General features: G+C 38.1%; 1 long non-coding RNA gene across 3 annotated transcripts in view; it reads right to left on the bottom strand.

Annotated features, from left to right (window-relative positions):
• Positions 1 to 11967, bottom strand: part of LOC125897750 (uncharacterized) — a 103542-nt gene extending 91575 nt beyond the window's left edge. For 2 of the 3 annotated variants that reach the window (XR_007450509.1, XR_007450510.1), the window contains exons 1-2: positions 11568 to 11967; positions 11329 to 11401 (exon numbers count right to left, since the gene is read on the bottom strand). This is a non-coding gene — a long non-coding RNA (uncharacterized LOC125897750). The remainder of the gene's footprint in view (positions 1 to 11328; positions 11402 to 11567) is intronic. The other variant, XR_007450511.1, reaches the window with a different exon arrangement.
• Positions 11968 to 15808: the final 3841 nt, after the last annotated feature.

Below are 15808 nucleotides of genomic sequence, written 5' to 3'. Positions count from 1 at the left end.
TCTCAGTCGAGTGAGTGTGACACACTTTGCATAACAACAAACGCCATTTTCTTCTGAACTTGACTGACCACAGCGGTCATTTATATTCACTCTATTTGTATGGGTGAAGCACAGAGAAAGCAGGAGAAAGAGAGACACTGAATATAGTGACAAATTCAAACGTGCATTGCATGATTGAATATAGTTCTGTTTTTGTGAACACAGATGACCATTATCGTGGCCAACCAATATTGATTTTCTCCATATTGCTCAGCCATATCTAAATGTATCGATAGTAGCACATCTACTATACCAGGATAGGCATGTTACAACAGATGGCACAGTCAATGTCTATACATGCTCATTAATAATCTGTAACATATATTGTAAATGCCATATTGTGTTTTCTGTAACTAGGATGAGCCCAAATCCTAACTGACATGACCTTTCTAATTTGGATACACTTATGTTAATATTCTGGCATTTAATGCATGATTGCAATCAGTGAGCAGCACACAGTAAGAAAAACATAGAGCCTTGCCTAAAATCCTTTAGACCACGGCATGACAAAGCTCATATTTTGAATACTAATTGGCATTAGTAATACTATTGGGCATCACTGTGTCCTAAAAACACATTTATGGTCAGCACATCAAACAGCAGAAACAATGTCTGACTTTTGTGCCCATGAATTCATACTATCTTTAGCGAAAAGTCTAAAACATTTACTACCATCATCTCCAACTTGCTCAAATAAAAAAGCTGCAGCTTTCTTTAAAAAAAAGAATAGCACATATGTTTTTCTCTGTGACAAATAAGGAGGATAAACATATCAGAACATATCCTGTCCAAGGATAAAGATCGACAATCAAGACTGTCCTGATATCCTCTGCGGTCCACCACAGCTCCATTTCTTCTTGCTCCAGGGAAAAAACTGCAGTGTGTCATCCAGCTGAGAGGGTCATTGCTTGCCAGTTGCTCTCCACTGAGCAGTCGCCTAATGCCAGAGCAAAGAGGAGGGCAGGGAGGATTGCCTCCGACACTGCCCACCCAGGCAATCAACTGTTGGAGGATTTGTGGGAGGTGGAATTAGTCCATCTCCACTGGCTCTGCCTGCCGCTACTGCAGCCTCTTCCCAATACCTGTCCGCCTACTCAGCTAGCCCTCCAACCTGAACTACATCTCTCAACTGACTGCCTCAGTACAAACCCTATATGCTGAATGATCTTTTCTGTTTACCCACTAAAACTAGTTGTACTACCACGTTGTGCTTTACAGGACTGTTACCTTTCCAGAAAGAAAAAATCTTCTGCTGATGGTTTACAATTTCAGTGAGATTAAAGATTCAATCCAATTTCCTCCATTTATTTATTTTTGTCTGAAGTCTGTCTCTCTTTAACACTCATTTTTGTGGTCCTGTAGGTTTCTGTATCATCTACTCCAGTGATTCCCAACCATCTTTTTATCTGACATACTCCCACAGCCCTGTCAGCTGAGCTCAAGTACACCTTCATTGACACCATCCATTATGTCCTAATGTGTTCACATCTGAATCTATTTTAAACTGAATGTTATTTAACACTATTAAAGGGATGGTTCGGTATCTTGTCTCTTTTGAAGTTGTATGAGGTACTTATCCTTAGAGTATTACATACAGTAGATGTCAGTTGGCATGCCCCCAGTTTGGAGTCTGACATGAAAAGCCAAGCAATGTACTGCAGTGGAGGGGTCAAAAACAAAACATTTTAGCAACCTAAAAAAGTTCCACCTAAAAAAATGTTTAAGTATACTCTTAATATATTTTCACTACTTTACCTTTGGAAAGCGATTTTCAGTGAGGAACTGAAATTGACATATAGCTCTCATCAAAGCCAGACTCCACTGAGAAAAACGGTGATTTAACATCAGTGAACACAAGAGTTTGTTGTTTTGTTCATGTTGTGACTTTGGCGTTTAGAAGATTGACGAAAGTCACACAATAACACAAGCTATCTAAGTGATCAAGGCAGCAGTACACCAACAGCTCCTTTATTCAGTAAGCGTAAACAAAAACTACTGGTTTTGTCAATGGAATCTGGTAGCTCTGACAACCACAAAAATGGGGAACTGAGGCCATTAATGGCTTCAGTTAAAGGTAAAGTAGTGTTAATACTCTAAATATAGCATACATTTGATCTGATAATGATTTTTTAAGGTTGCTAAACAAACATTTTGCTGCTGGTCCCCATCCCCAGCAGTGCACTGCTTAGGTTTCACGTCGGTAGTTCAATTCACGGTCACAATTGTTAAAATGTCTTCATCCTCGACATGAGGATGATGCGTAGGTCCATTCATTTGTACTACTGTAATACCACTTTGAGCGGCAGTGCAAGGCACTTCAACTATTTAAGCCTATATATACATTTTGGCTATCTATTTTGACTCCTCTGCTTGCTTGTAACTAGCTTTACTCGCTCTCAATTGCAGCTTTCAGCATGTGGTGTTTCTTATTATTCAATAATACTCATCAATACTCATTTATAATTATTATTATTATTATTATTATTATTATTATTATTTATTCCATCTTTTAATTCCTTTTTTAAGGGGGATTTATGGTTGTGCGTTAACTTGCGGTGGTGGGAGACATGTCGTGGGTAGTCAGCCTATCACTGGTAATTAGGACAATACATACACTGATCTGCTCTGTGTAGATGGTTAGTGGGCAAGTGGAATAATGTCACTGTTGCTTTTTTTCTTCTGTCAAATCCTTCATAACAGTGAAACTACAATACGGCAGTGAGTAGTGGGGTTGTGGACAGGAAATATGGAAGGAAGCTCCAAAGTTTCCTTCAGTGAGACACTGTTGTTAAACTCAGTGCCTCCTCAGTGTAAATACCATATATCAGTGTGAAGCAGTGCTTTCATAAAAATGGACGTTCTAGCTCAGCAGAGTTTGAGAGAGTCCCATGTGGTTGTTTGTACTGGACTATATTATTCATTTAAAGAAAAAAAAAAATCCTCGTGTCAGCCTTCACTTGAAGTTCATGGAATACCATGCTCTTTATATCACAGGGGTAGAGGAGTTTATCGTTTTATTCACCAACACTTCAAAACCTATGTCCTGCTGACAACTGGCGATGAAAACTCTCCTGGGGCAGTAGGCTGGGGTAGGGGTGCTGTCTGATGACTGAAAGGTTGCTGTTTTGATATCTGGTAGCAGCAACCTGTAGGTGTACAACGCGCAGGAGACTGGAGGGTGACTGATATTGCATCTATGTTACACAGAACCTCTATGGAGTCCCTTTGAACATGGCACTGAAGCCCAAACTGCTCAAGCAGCTCTGCAGTAGAGGCAATCCTGCTCTCTGACTTTCCAATTAAACACATGTCAAAGGGGCTATTTGTGTATGTATCTACAAGGGATGTTCCGATTACTCAGAGTAGATTAGCCGATGTACTGTTCATCTAGGCCTACAACTGAAAAATATACTGGTTTGGCAATCAGCCATGAAAATGTGCCACTTCTTTAGTGCAAATTAATTTGCCAATTAAATTGCAAAGAGTGGTAATTAATTTATATGTTACAGGCTTTACCTGAAGCAATGAACATTTACAAATTTAGATATTAATCCAGTTTGGCATGTTATGACATTGATACATTCAGCTAATTATAATTGGCTAGATGAAGCACTCCTATAACTGCTCCAAATACAGAAAAGAGGAGGAGGAGCTTTGGGAGAAGCAAGTTATATAAAAATGGTACATCTTGTACATATACACTACTTCAAATATATAAATGACACATGTTTTAATGTCTAATCAAGGACATTATACTGAGAAATGCCAATTGCCAAGGGGCATTTTAGTTTTGACGAGTTCTGCCTCATAATTGTTAAGGCTTTGAATCACTGTGTTGGAAAATGGCAGTGGTATGACATGGCCACTAACAAGAACTGACACATAAATATTAAATACTTTGGCATGCAGCTGCAAAAAAAAATGTATGCTAACTTGTTTTCAAGATTTATGAATATTTTCCCAAGCTGTTCACCTGTCAAAGTGTTGTTTAAATTACCTATATTAAGAAAGTCATCATATGCTGTGTAATCAGTTTGTTTTATCACACCAAATATGCTAATTAACAATATTCATAGGTCAACACTGTTATTTTGTGCCAAAGAAACAAATATTATTTGTTCCACAGAATAAACCAAACTGAGACGGCAGAATCATAAGCACAAATATTGATATGCTGAAACAGTATTATTTCTTGAACTGAGTATTATGTATCAAATCCCTGTACAGAAGCAGTGGAGTATTACAGCTTTAGTGGATAGTTCAGTTGAAATCTGCATCTGCAATCTTGCCCAATCATTTAAAAAAAATCATACATTGCAAGTGAAATCAACAATCTAGCCTTGTGATGAACAATACATTGCAGTCCGGTAAGCAAATATGTGGGAATCATCACTTATTTTAGACAGTTTGTTATTTTTGTTGAGCCATATTCATGGTTATGGAAGAGAAATGTTTTCCCTGTGAAAATATTGTTCCAGCTATTGAGGAGGAAGGCTGATAAAACTCTGTTCACATAATATCCATATTCCATTAGAAAAAGATTAGACAGATGCTGACCTCTACAGGTGTGATTCTGCCTTGCATTCTTGACAGATATCACTTCAAATTATTGAGAACATTAAGGTGCTTTTATCTGAACTAAAAACTGAAATGAACTACCATAATTTACAACTCACAAACACACACACCTTACCAAGCAATGTTTGTAGGCATGCATGCCTGTATGTACTGCATAGACGTTTCAAGATAGGATGACATTAGTTTATTAAATTGAGCAAAACAAGGAGCATGAGGTACTGTAAGAAATGCCAAGACACTGATAGATAATGAAATGTCTCACTGGAGCCAAAATATAGTGGCAGACCAACAGGGGGGCAGACAGCTAAACCAAATAACTGGGCTATCAGCCTCTGCTGACAAACAGCCACAAGCCTGACTGAACTGGGAAAAATAGAGCAGTGGAGAAGACATGGTGGCAATGGAGCACAAAGTGGAGATGACAGCCTTTAGGACACAAGTGACAGCAATTGAGGGTAGACTGAGTACAACTGAGTGTCAGGCAGAGGGAAAAGCCATGCTGGTGCAACAAGCATTAATGGTGACTGGCACATGAGCTAAAGACAGACACAGGGGTCTCATTCACAAGGTCCTCTCAGGCTGCAACTTGCTGCTCACTGGTCAGCTGAGTATATAATGGTGTTTCACTGCACAGATTTTGAAACCTTATTTATTCAGGGAAAGTTGATAAAGTTTTATTGTACTTTTTCACTACTGCCAAGCCACTACTCTAAAAAAAAGCTCCAAAGGAGCAGTTTGGGTTGCATCTTTAGTCTGTTCTTAGTTAACAGAACCTTGCAGGGAAAAACTGACACAGTGGCTATTTAATTCTTACAGTGTAAAATTAACACAAACAGTGCTTACGTACAAGGGCGTTACTTTGTGTTGAAAAGTCTTCAACAAGTGCGATCTTAGGCAATGTAATAGGGTGATTGGCAAGAGATCAGAGCATTTCATTATGGCGATTAGGAAAAAACAGAGTGTTAAAACTGTCAATATAGGTTTCATTTCAACATTGGGGGGGCGCTTAAGAAGCTGGGGTACCTCCTCTAGGAAATTTGTTGAAATTTGGAATATTGTAGAAATGTCTATAATTATGTAAAGGAAAACAGAATGATTTCCATTCTGTTTTCCTTTACATTCCGTGACATATAAAAATATTTATTCTCCTGTAGATCAACTTTTCTCATTTCATGTTATCCCTGCTGAGTCAACACACGTAGATTTACATGATTTACCCTTTCATTCTCTTGGTTTGGGGAAGTAACTTCTTTCAATGTGAATGTGGCACCTATTCACATCACTGCAACATTAATTCATTTATAAACCCCTAAATGTGTTGTTATTTTCACACACAGAGAATGGAAAACTTGGACAAGAAGAAACTGTCAATAATCTGTTAAAGTTACTGAGTGTTTTGTGGTCATTTTAGAATCAGCAGACTGGGGGGATTTTTTTAAAGCTTACATGGCTTTTTTTGGACAATGTACATTTCTTTCTTCTATACTTGCATTAAACTGGATGTTTTCTTATTGTGCAAAAACCTTTCTCAAAGTGTTCTCATTTGTTAGTTATCATTTCTTGGTGCAAGCTATTTTTCCAAACATCCTACACAAATTGTGCTTTTAAAACGTAATGATGACAAAATCTGCTTTTTCAAAAAGTGGTGGGGACGTGTCCCCGGTAAGGATGCACGACAATATTAGCACTTCATCGGTATTGGCTGATACTGGCTTTAAAATGAACTATCAGAAACAACCAGCATGCGTTTTCTTAATTTGCACAATTAATGAATATTACATACATTGGAAAGTATTGTATTTCATGTCTCCATCTGCTGGTGGGCAGCAGCTGGTGGACACAATAGGAGTATGCATGCATAATATGATGTTCATTCCACGAGAGAAGAGATTTGATGATCACTAAAATTAGGGAGGGGAACAAGTGGATACATCGACACTGATATTGGTATCGGCCATCGGTCAAATTAGTTGTTACACATTGGCATATCAGATATCAACAAAAAAATCATGCATCCCTAGTCCCCAGTGTCCTCAGCATCCACAGTATAAATGACATCTCTGCTTCCACAACTCAAATCTAAATGCATTGACACTGATGTAATGTGTATACGACCTTTAGCCTTTGCACTACCACACACCAACTTTAATTTTAAAAGAGAACAACTTAGGAGTGTAAGAACTCATATTGGAGGACAAATGGGTCCCAGACCAGTTCACAGAAATGACCAACCTGTCACACTGACTGGCCTTTATAAGTAAAAACGGTTAGACATTTCCCAACACGATGTGAAATAAGACAATAAATCAAGAGGACATCCAAAGGTGGCAAGAGAGGATCTTCTGAGTGAAAAGAGCGTCACCCATTATAAAAATATGTTCTGTAATATAACCCCTACATCCTACGCACATACAGTAATACATCATATTACTCATCTACTGTACAAGTCAAAATTTATCACCAACATGACTGATGTCTGAATTAATATGAGTGGTATCCAGGGCAATATGAAGCTATAGTGAGACTGCTAGACTGAAAAACGGCTGAACACACTGACAAACTATCAGTTTTAGGATGTTATATTTTCAAATGATGATCAACAAACATGGTCAAAATCAGTACTGATGGTAAATTCACTGTTACCATCCTCAATATTATTAATGACAATAATAAAATTGTTATTTTAAGACATATTACAAAATGTAATGCTCTTAGAGTCAGGCCAACAGAAAGTGAAACTTCAGTAAATCATCTAACTAAAGTGACATTTTGGATAACAACATAATGTATAGTTAGAATATTCTTGGTAACATTTAAATATAATGTATGTATGCACAAGACAGAGGGAAATAGGAATGCACTGATTTGATCCACTGGACCATGTCGGGTGTCGCCCAGACGTGACTGATCCATAATGAATTAGTTTCTTTTCAACATTGTTATGAAATCCAGTGTTCATCAGTTACTTTCATTCAGCCAAGGCAGGACAATATTTTAATCATACAAGTTGACAACAGGCTTAGGGTAGTTGGTATCAAATGCTCAGGCTGTGTGGGCATCTCCAAGCACACCTGCTGTTTCAGTTCATGTTAAGAGCAACAGCGCAAAGTGCAGGAGGGCTAAGTGATGCAGAATGTAGATCGGAGGGTGTGGTGATTAACACATATGCTCTCAGCCAGTCACATCGCTGGTTTCAACAGTTGTGCCAATCAGTGACGCTTGACAATAACTGCTGAACAAATGGAAAGATGCTTCTTTAGAAAATCAAACTGTTGTCTGGATGGTGCAGTGACACAGTGTAAACACACAACACATCCAATCTGCATCCAGAGGCAGATGAAGTGGGTTTTATCTAATTTGTACAATGATTTAATAAAACTGTTTAGTAAAGCCGTTTATTTGATCGCATAATTCCAACCCAAATTCAGTCATAATTCTTGTTGTACATAGTTACATCATATCATAAAATGTGACACAGCAGCATTTGCTTTGTGCTGCTACTGATTTTTTTTGTTGTTGTTGTTGTTGTTGTTGGAAAAGAGGCTGTAATAAACAGGATTAATGAGTTCCAGTAATCTGATGTCTCTGATATAAACAGGCTGAATACTGAGTTATAACAGACCTGTCTGATGTGTATAAAGGTGTGTGTGGTTATTTTGTAGCAGCCCACTTTCATTTACATGTAATGTAAGGTAAATGCAGTGAATGGCTGTGCATTATACCACTACGCTCTAGCGCAGTACTTCACAAATACCAAGCTGCAGATTTATAATCATATTTCCCCTGCTGCCTTCAGGAGGCTGCAGGTATTTAATGAACTTAAGGTTTTAATAGAGCACAAAGTCTGAGACCCAATTTTTACCAAAATACCAAGAACTGTCTCTGTGCTACCTGGACCCCCCATCTCTTTGCACCCCTTTACCAACCAGTGCACCACGCGCTTAGCACTGGGCACCAAACTACCACACAGAAGGAAAACATCAAACAATTGGAGCACTGCTTGCACTGCTCATTGTGCCGCCATCAAAAAAGAGCCCTTAGCCTGTAGAGCCAATACAACTCTGTCCACATGATACCTTATTTGTGCCAATTAGCTTCACACAGCAAGGTATACACCGCTTTTTTTCCCCCCTAAATTTAAGATTGGGAAAAGAGACACAGCACAGGTATGGGATTAGGAATCTATATCATACAAACCTATTATGGTTCTCTATTATTTTATGGATTTTCTTTTTTTAAAACTGATATGAGTCCTCATAGTATGACTATTTTTTATAATTCATTGTGTGTGTTTTTTTTTTTTTACTGTGTAGTGTATTTAAACAAAACTGTGCATTTTTACAGCAAAGCTTGTCTGCACACTTGAACATGACCTGTTCTTCTTGTAATGTTTTAAGATATGGTTTATCATCTTGCTCTTGTGTGGTATATGAATATAGCATTTTTATCGCAACCAGGGCATCTTACAGAATGCAATTTTCTTCAAAGCCAACAGATGTTTTCTCTCTTATCACAAGTGCTGACTGGTTCTTTGATGAAAGCAAGGGTCAGAAACACATTGTTTTGCTTATTATTTTAGACTGGCTTTCCAAGACCTTGCTTAACACACAAGACCAAAAAGGAATACAATACAGGGATTTATCTGTGTGTTTGTTTCATACAGTTTACCAGGATCAGGCAGAGGACATCTTAAATATTAGTTTTAGGTCCTTCGAGTTTCCATGTAACAGGATAGCAGCATACTGCATTTTGTAAAGATATGGTAAAGACTTGAAAGTATAGTAACATAACCAATATTGCCATTACATTAAAAGCCTTACAACTCTGACTTTACTAATGCAGCTTTAATAATCTAGTGAGAAAACTGTGTTAAACATGGGGTGCCAAGAAAATCTCTTTTGATAGAATCTATAATCAGAAGCTGTAAAGTAGCCATTATTCCAATTACATACAGTTCATGAAAGCTATTACAGTACTTGTTCAGTGCACAAGATGTGATATGTGTCATAAGTGTGTGTGTGTGTGTGTGTGTGTGTGTGTGTGTGTGTGTGTGTGTGTGTGCATTTGTGTGTGGTAGCAGTCAGAGTTAACCTTATGCTGTGTTGACTATCAAGGTCTCAGTTTGTTTACTTTGAAGCACTGACACAAAGGAGTCAAAGTGGCAAGTTGCACTTCAGAGACATGAAAGCTATGTCACTGAGGAGACGATAAAGCTCAGCAGAACCAAAACTAAGGGGAAAAAAGGCTTTTCCTTAGGTATGCTTGGTTAATAATTGCTAGTTGTTGATTGGCTGTTGTAAGAGGAGTACACTCTGCAGAGGGCTGACATAATAATAGGTTTGGGCTGATAGAGAACAAGAGGAGAGATTTAAGGAGCCAACAATGGAAAAGGCAGGCTGCTGTATTAGAATGTTAATGAAATATTAAAATGCAAGTAAAAATTTAAATACTAAGAACAAATCAGCACGTAACAAGAACCTGGAGACCAATGCAGCACAGCAGAGCCCATATGAAAAGCTGCACTAATGGGCTAAGATACAGTCATGTAGTGCATACGTAGAGTAAAAGTCACTTAGACATGGAGAGGATGGACATATTTTAACCTTACTGGGCCTAAGGGTTGAACAATTAATAACCAAGTCCAAAACTAATTTTCAAGACTTACAGTAAGGGGCACCCTACACACAGTCTGAGCCAGAGCAAATGTGAGATGGACAGGCCTCAGATTAGCAGTCAGTTGCCAACTTATGAAATACACCTTGCTAAAACTAATGCAGTCTAAAACACACTGACCCAGCAACGACTGTGACCTTCAATAAAGTTGTAACATTCAGTTGTTCAAACTGTTTGTGGTGCTGCTGAATCATAATGTGTTAAGTGTTTCAATGATTTTGCTCAACCCCTTTATTTCAATGAGGGTAGATTAAATACCTGCGGGTGTTAAAAGTTAGTATAGTATAATGGTGGAGGAAAAAAATCCAAACAGCATAGTATCACAACATTTTGTGTGGATATATTGTATTGTCCCACAGTGCTAAGTATTTTTTCATTATCTAAATCATTAATATGACAAATACAAATTAAACCTAAGGTAGCCTACTAGAATAATGTAATCAATTGCTTTTTCAGTCCACTAGATACATTTTGCTACTACAAAAAATGGCTGGAGTGAAATGAAGAGTCTGAAAACTTTATCTTATTAGATAAAACAGATGTTGACAAAGTTTTCCTTTGGGGACATTATTTACAGTTGAAAAACGTTGATAAATCACAATATATCACAATACTCAGCATATCACAACATATTTTAAATTGCAATACTATTGTATTGTGACTTGAGTGTTGTGTTAATATTGTGTCATGGATCCTCTGGTGATTCCCACCCCTATAGTGTAGTGCAGTACAGTATATGTTTTTACTGTTTTGGTATGAGATTGCAATGCTTTTAGCTAGGTGCACATAATGAAGTTTTCTAGGCAAGCTTAGGGGCTGTTAAACAAGGAGAAATTACCTGTCAACTCTTCTGTTAAAAGGTGAACATACTAGACTAAACAACCCCAAAGAGCACATACACACTGCGCAGAGCCAACACATCACTGGCTGTCTTGCTGCATTCACGTTTCAATACAATGACAGTGACACTGTTACATGCTGAACAACACATCAGAATAACAATGCCATGATAGCCTACTTAAAAAACACGTTACTCACCATTTCATTCGTGAAGGGGGCAGTGTCAATATCTCTCCAGTCTTTGGTACACCTGGGGTGAAGCATGGTTCTCCTGTGTTTCGTAAAAAAGTGTGGGGGGGAGGGGACTTTAAACCGTGGCAATGAAAGTCAGAACTTCTGAATAAGTTACAAAAAAGGCTATCCACTAATGCTGCTGCTGCTGCTGCTCTAGCAGTGTTGAAATTACTGTGAGACCAACGCCTTTATGCAGGACTTACCTTAGCCAGCTTCTGTCCTCACGCCATGCTCTCTGAAAAGACTGGTTTCATAAACTGACTCGGCGACGGTGTAAAAAGACGTAACGTCAGTTTAATTTGTTAACTCCAAAATAACTCAGGGTCGTCGACTGCAGTACCATAGAGTAGCAGCAGCAGCGGGAACGTAGGCGAGGGGCCTGAACTGATTTAAGCTAGCCGGTAAGATTTAAACTTCGCTGACATTGTTGAACTCTGAACTCGGCTGGTTTTACTCACTTTCGCCTCCTCCAGACGCTGCTGCACTTCGCCTCCATTAGGATATAAACTTGCGTCAAGGGGAAACTAAGTCAATTTAGCAAACTATGTTTTTTGCGCATTGCGGTAACAAAGTCTTGCCATATCAATTGGGTGACTCCATAACCTAACGTTGACCCGCACGCGCAAATGGGGGCGTGGTTTCAACTACTAGTTTATGGTCACCTGAGTAAAAAGCGCGTGTGCTGTGGCGAGGGCCTAAACAAAACAGGAGCTGATGTCTAAACCAAAATGCAGTGATAAATTCTCAGTGAATGTTCTCACTTCAGTTTGTTTTCCATTAGCCTTGAAGCGAAGACATGTTCCAATGATACAGCAGTAATTGTACAGTTATAACAAGAACCGGATGCTTCTCTTTTCCAAGTCCACCTAAGGCTAGAGTTTTCTTTAAAATAGTGAATAAATAAATGATTTAAACATGTAATGACTTCTCACACCAAACGTTTCATTCGGATTTGAATAACTGTACTTTCTGTAACTCAGATAGTGAAACCCTAGAACAAAAAACATGGTGTCTAAAGCTTGGCAAACTGCAAATACTAGGCTACATTAACACAAATACTGTACTTGAGCTGTTTGTGCTAACTTCCTACATGAGTAAATCAGTTTTATACAACTTTATACTTCTACTTAAATACATTTTGTAGGGCTAAAATATTGTACTTTTACCCCAATATATTTATCTAAATAGTTACTGGTTATTTTACTGATAAATGTAAAATACACTCAGTAAAGATTATCTACGGTAACAGTATACATGAATTAGCCAAAATTAGCTTTATTTTGACCGATTAATAACAGTAAAATCCCTCTAACACCTGCAACAGGAATATCCTCCTGAAACCCAGTGTCCTCATATGAGGACATCACATTTTGGGTTTACTTGACCTTACTTCATTCTACTTAACTTAGACCTGTTGTCCTTGTTTGGGACACTTTGTTGTGCCATCTAGTGGTAGTAAGAGCAAAAAACAAGATGGCAGCCATCTCTGCAAAATTAGTCTATAGCCGATCCCGACACAAAAGTGTACAAGGTCCAAAACCTGATCACATTTTGTGGTTGAAACTCGTTTATTTATGATTAATAATGTTTGTAGTTCGAAATGGCAACAAATTTGACAAATTTTAGCACCAGTAACAAGTTAAGAAGCTGCTGTAGGAAGTATTCGTTTGAAGACATTGGGACTTTATTATCGTCTTGTTTGATGACATTGGGACTTAATTATTGTCTCGTTTGAGGACATTATGACTCAATAATCATTGACAATGTTCAGTTTTTTATACTTATTGGGTCCTACTGATCCCAAATAGCTAGGAGAAATTAAAATGAGGATATGCAATGCTGAGGAAGCTACTTTGAAAGCATAGCTTTGCAAGCTAACAATTACTTCACACTGAAAGGTGAACTATATCAAGGCTAGCCTCGGGAGAAATCCGGATTTGGTTGACCAAAGCTACTTAGAAAACTAAGTTCAAGATACTTTGTGCAGGAATGATCAAACTGACAATGAACATGTGATATGAATCTCAAATTTGGTTTTGTAGGCTTCACAGTGTCAGACAATTGCCTTACATAGGTCCAAGTGGGAGTAGCACACCACGCAGGTTTACTCAGTTAGCCATGTAAAATGTAAAATAGCACAGCATAGTTATACCTATGCTAAAATAGCATAGATACAACAATTTATCTGAATATTTATTAAAAATAGTAATAATCAATACTCAATAACTGACAACTAACATATTCAAGTTTAGCTTTACAAATTCTGTCTGAGGAATGCATTACCTGGGCATGTCTTCACAGAGGTCAGGATGAAAGAAAATGGGGTGGGGCTGTTCAATCGGTGTGCAGTGACAGTCGAGATTATTGTAAATTAAATAATAAAAAAAACATTCTTTTCTTTTAATGGACCAAAATTGTAGTAGTAGTTATCTACACAAAAATTGCAAAAAAGTACTTGAATCACTGAATGTAGCGGAACTACCAGCGAGCTACTGTAAAATGTAGTTAAACTACTAGTTTAATTACAAACAGTTCACTACTCTCCAACACTGATGCAGTGGTTAGCATTGGCACCTCACAGCAAGAGGGTTGCTGGTTCGAACCTATGGTGGAGAAGCCCTTCTGTGCGGAGCCTGCATGTTCTCCTTGTGTCAGCGTAGGTTTTCTCTGGGTACTCCAGCATCCTCTCACAGTCCAAAGACATGCACATTAGGTTAATTAGTGATTCTAAATTGCCCATAGGTGTGAATTGGAGCGTGAGTGGGTGTCTGACTGTCAGCCCTGCGATAGTCTGGTGACCTGTCCCGGGTGTACCCCACCTCCTGTCCAATGTCAGCTGGCTCCAGCCCCTGCATGACCCCCAGCAGGATAATAAGAAAATGAATGAATGAATATCTGACAATATACTGTTCATATTTCTATGCATAACGAGTCATTTTGCATTTGATATTTAAGTACATTTCAATACAAGTACAAGTACTTGTAATGGAGGAGTGCTTCTTTGTTGTATAGGCTTTCTAAGAAGCAGACATGTGACAGTGAGCCAGCATGCACAATACCAAGACCCTGAAAATAAGGCAGCTAATAAATTCAGCCATCATTAATTGTATTGTGCTTTTCCTTCTGTGACATGTCAAAATGTCTTCTGTGAAAAAGGTCTATTGCTACCTTTACTTTAAGGTCCTGAACACCGTCACAAGTGTTTTTAATAACTCTGCTCTGATTGAACGTAGGTGGAATGACTTGAGGTCACAGGAGAACTTTGCGTAGGCCTACTCAGAGTGATAAAGGTGTAATTTGTACCGCACAAACAGGTCCAACAACACTAACAGGAGAGTGGGGGAGACATGAATCAAGCACTGTCTGTACAAGCACAGTCCTGATAAATTGTCTAATCAGCCCAAATAATTAAAATCGCCTGTGTGGGTTTACCATGGGTGTGCAGAGCCTTTAAGTAAAGGGTCTGAATACTTCCCAGACCATTAGTGAATCTAGTGCTGACACAATTAGTCGATTGACAGCAAATTAATCGCCAGCAATTTTAAAAAGCGAGTAAGTCATTTGTCAGACAAAAAGTCCAAAACTTAGTTGGTTTCAACTTTTAAAATGTGAAGATTTGCTGTTTTTCTCTGTTTCATGTAATTAAAAACTGAACGTCCTTGGGTTTTGGACTGTTGGAGTGAACAAAACAGGTATTAAATGTTACCTTGGGCTATGAGAAAATGTGATGAACAGTTTCACTATTTTCTGACATTTAATACACTGAATGGCTAATCAAGCCATTGCAAAAAATTAACATATTAATCCATTATGAAAATAATTGGTAGTTGCAGTCCGGGCTGAATCCAAATGACTAAAGTGTCCTGCAGTCTTTGCAAGCTGTCCAAAGATTAAATTAAAGTTTTATTCAGTGGCCTGAATAGGTAGCATACATAGAGATTGTAACTATGTCATCAACTCTGAATTAGTCTCAACTGTTAGGTTACATCCCAGCGGTGTGCACATGATCTGTATTCTAATTGCACCCCTTTTAGTCACTAGAACAATATACTAAAATAAAAGTATATAATATAGAATTTGAACATAAGACTGACTTTATTTGTGCTACTTGCAAATGTAGCATATATTAAGCTGTCTTTTTACTGCAGACTTTATTATGCCATTCTGTTTCTTGAAACCTCCCATGTCATATAATGTCATAAAAACAGGCAAAAGAAAATGATAAAAATGACATCTATGATTTTCTTGATTAGAACTGCTGAAATGATAGCTGAAAGCCTTAAAATATAAATACCAAGCCTTTATGATAGGTCAACACTGCAGGTCAAACTCAGACGAAAAAAAGCAGCCTCCTCTCCTGCACCTGTCTGCAGTCTGCCTTTCCTTTCTTGGAAAAGTAATGATCATAGCAACAGAGGAGAAGCTTCTCAAATTGGCTGTCTAA

This window comes from Epinephelus fuscoguttatus, linkage group LG12 (assembly GCF_011397635.1).
Source record: "Epinephelus fuscoguttatus linkage group LG12, E.fuscoguttatus.final_Chr_v1".
Classification (NCBI taxonomy): domain Eukaryota; kingdom Metazoa; phylum Chordata; class Actinopteri; order Perciformes; family Serranidae; genus Epinephelus; species Epinephelus fuscoguttatus.
Note: the sequence above shows the minus strand (reverse complement) of the source record. Positions and strands in the feature narration are given on the sequence as shown.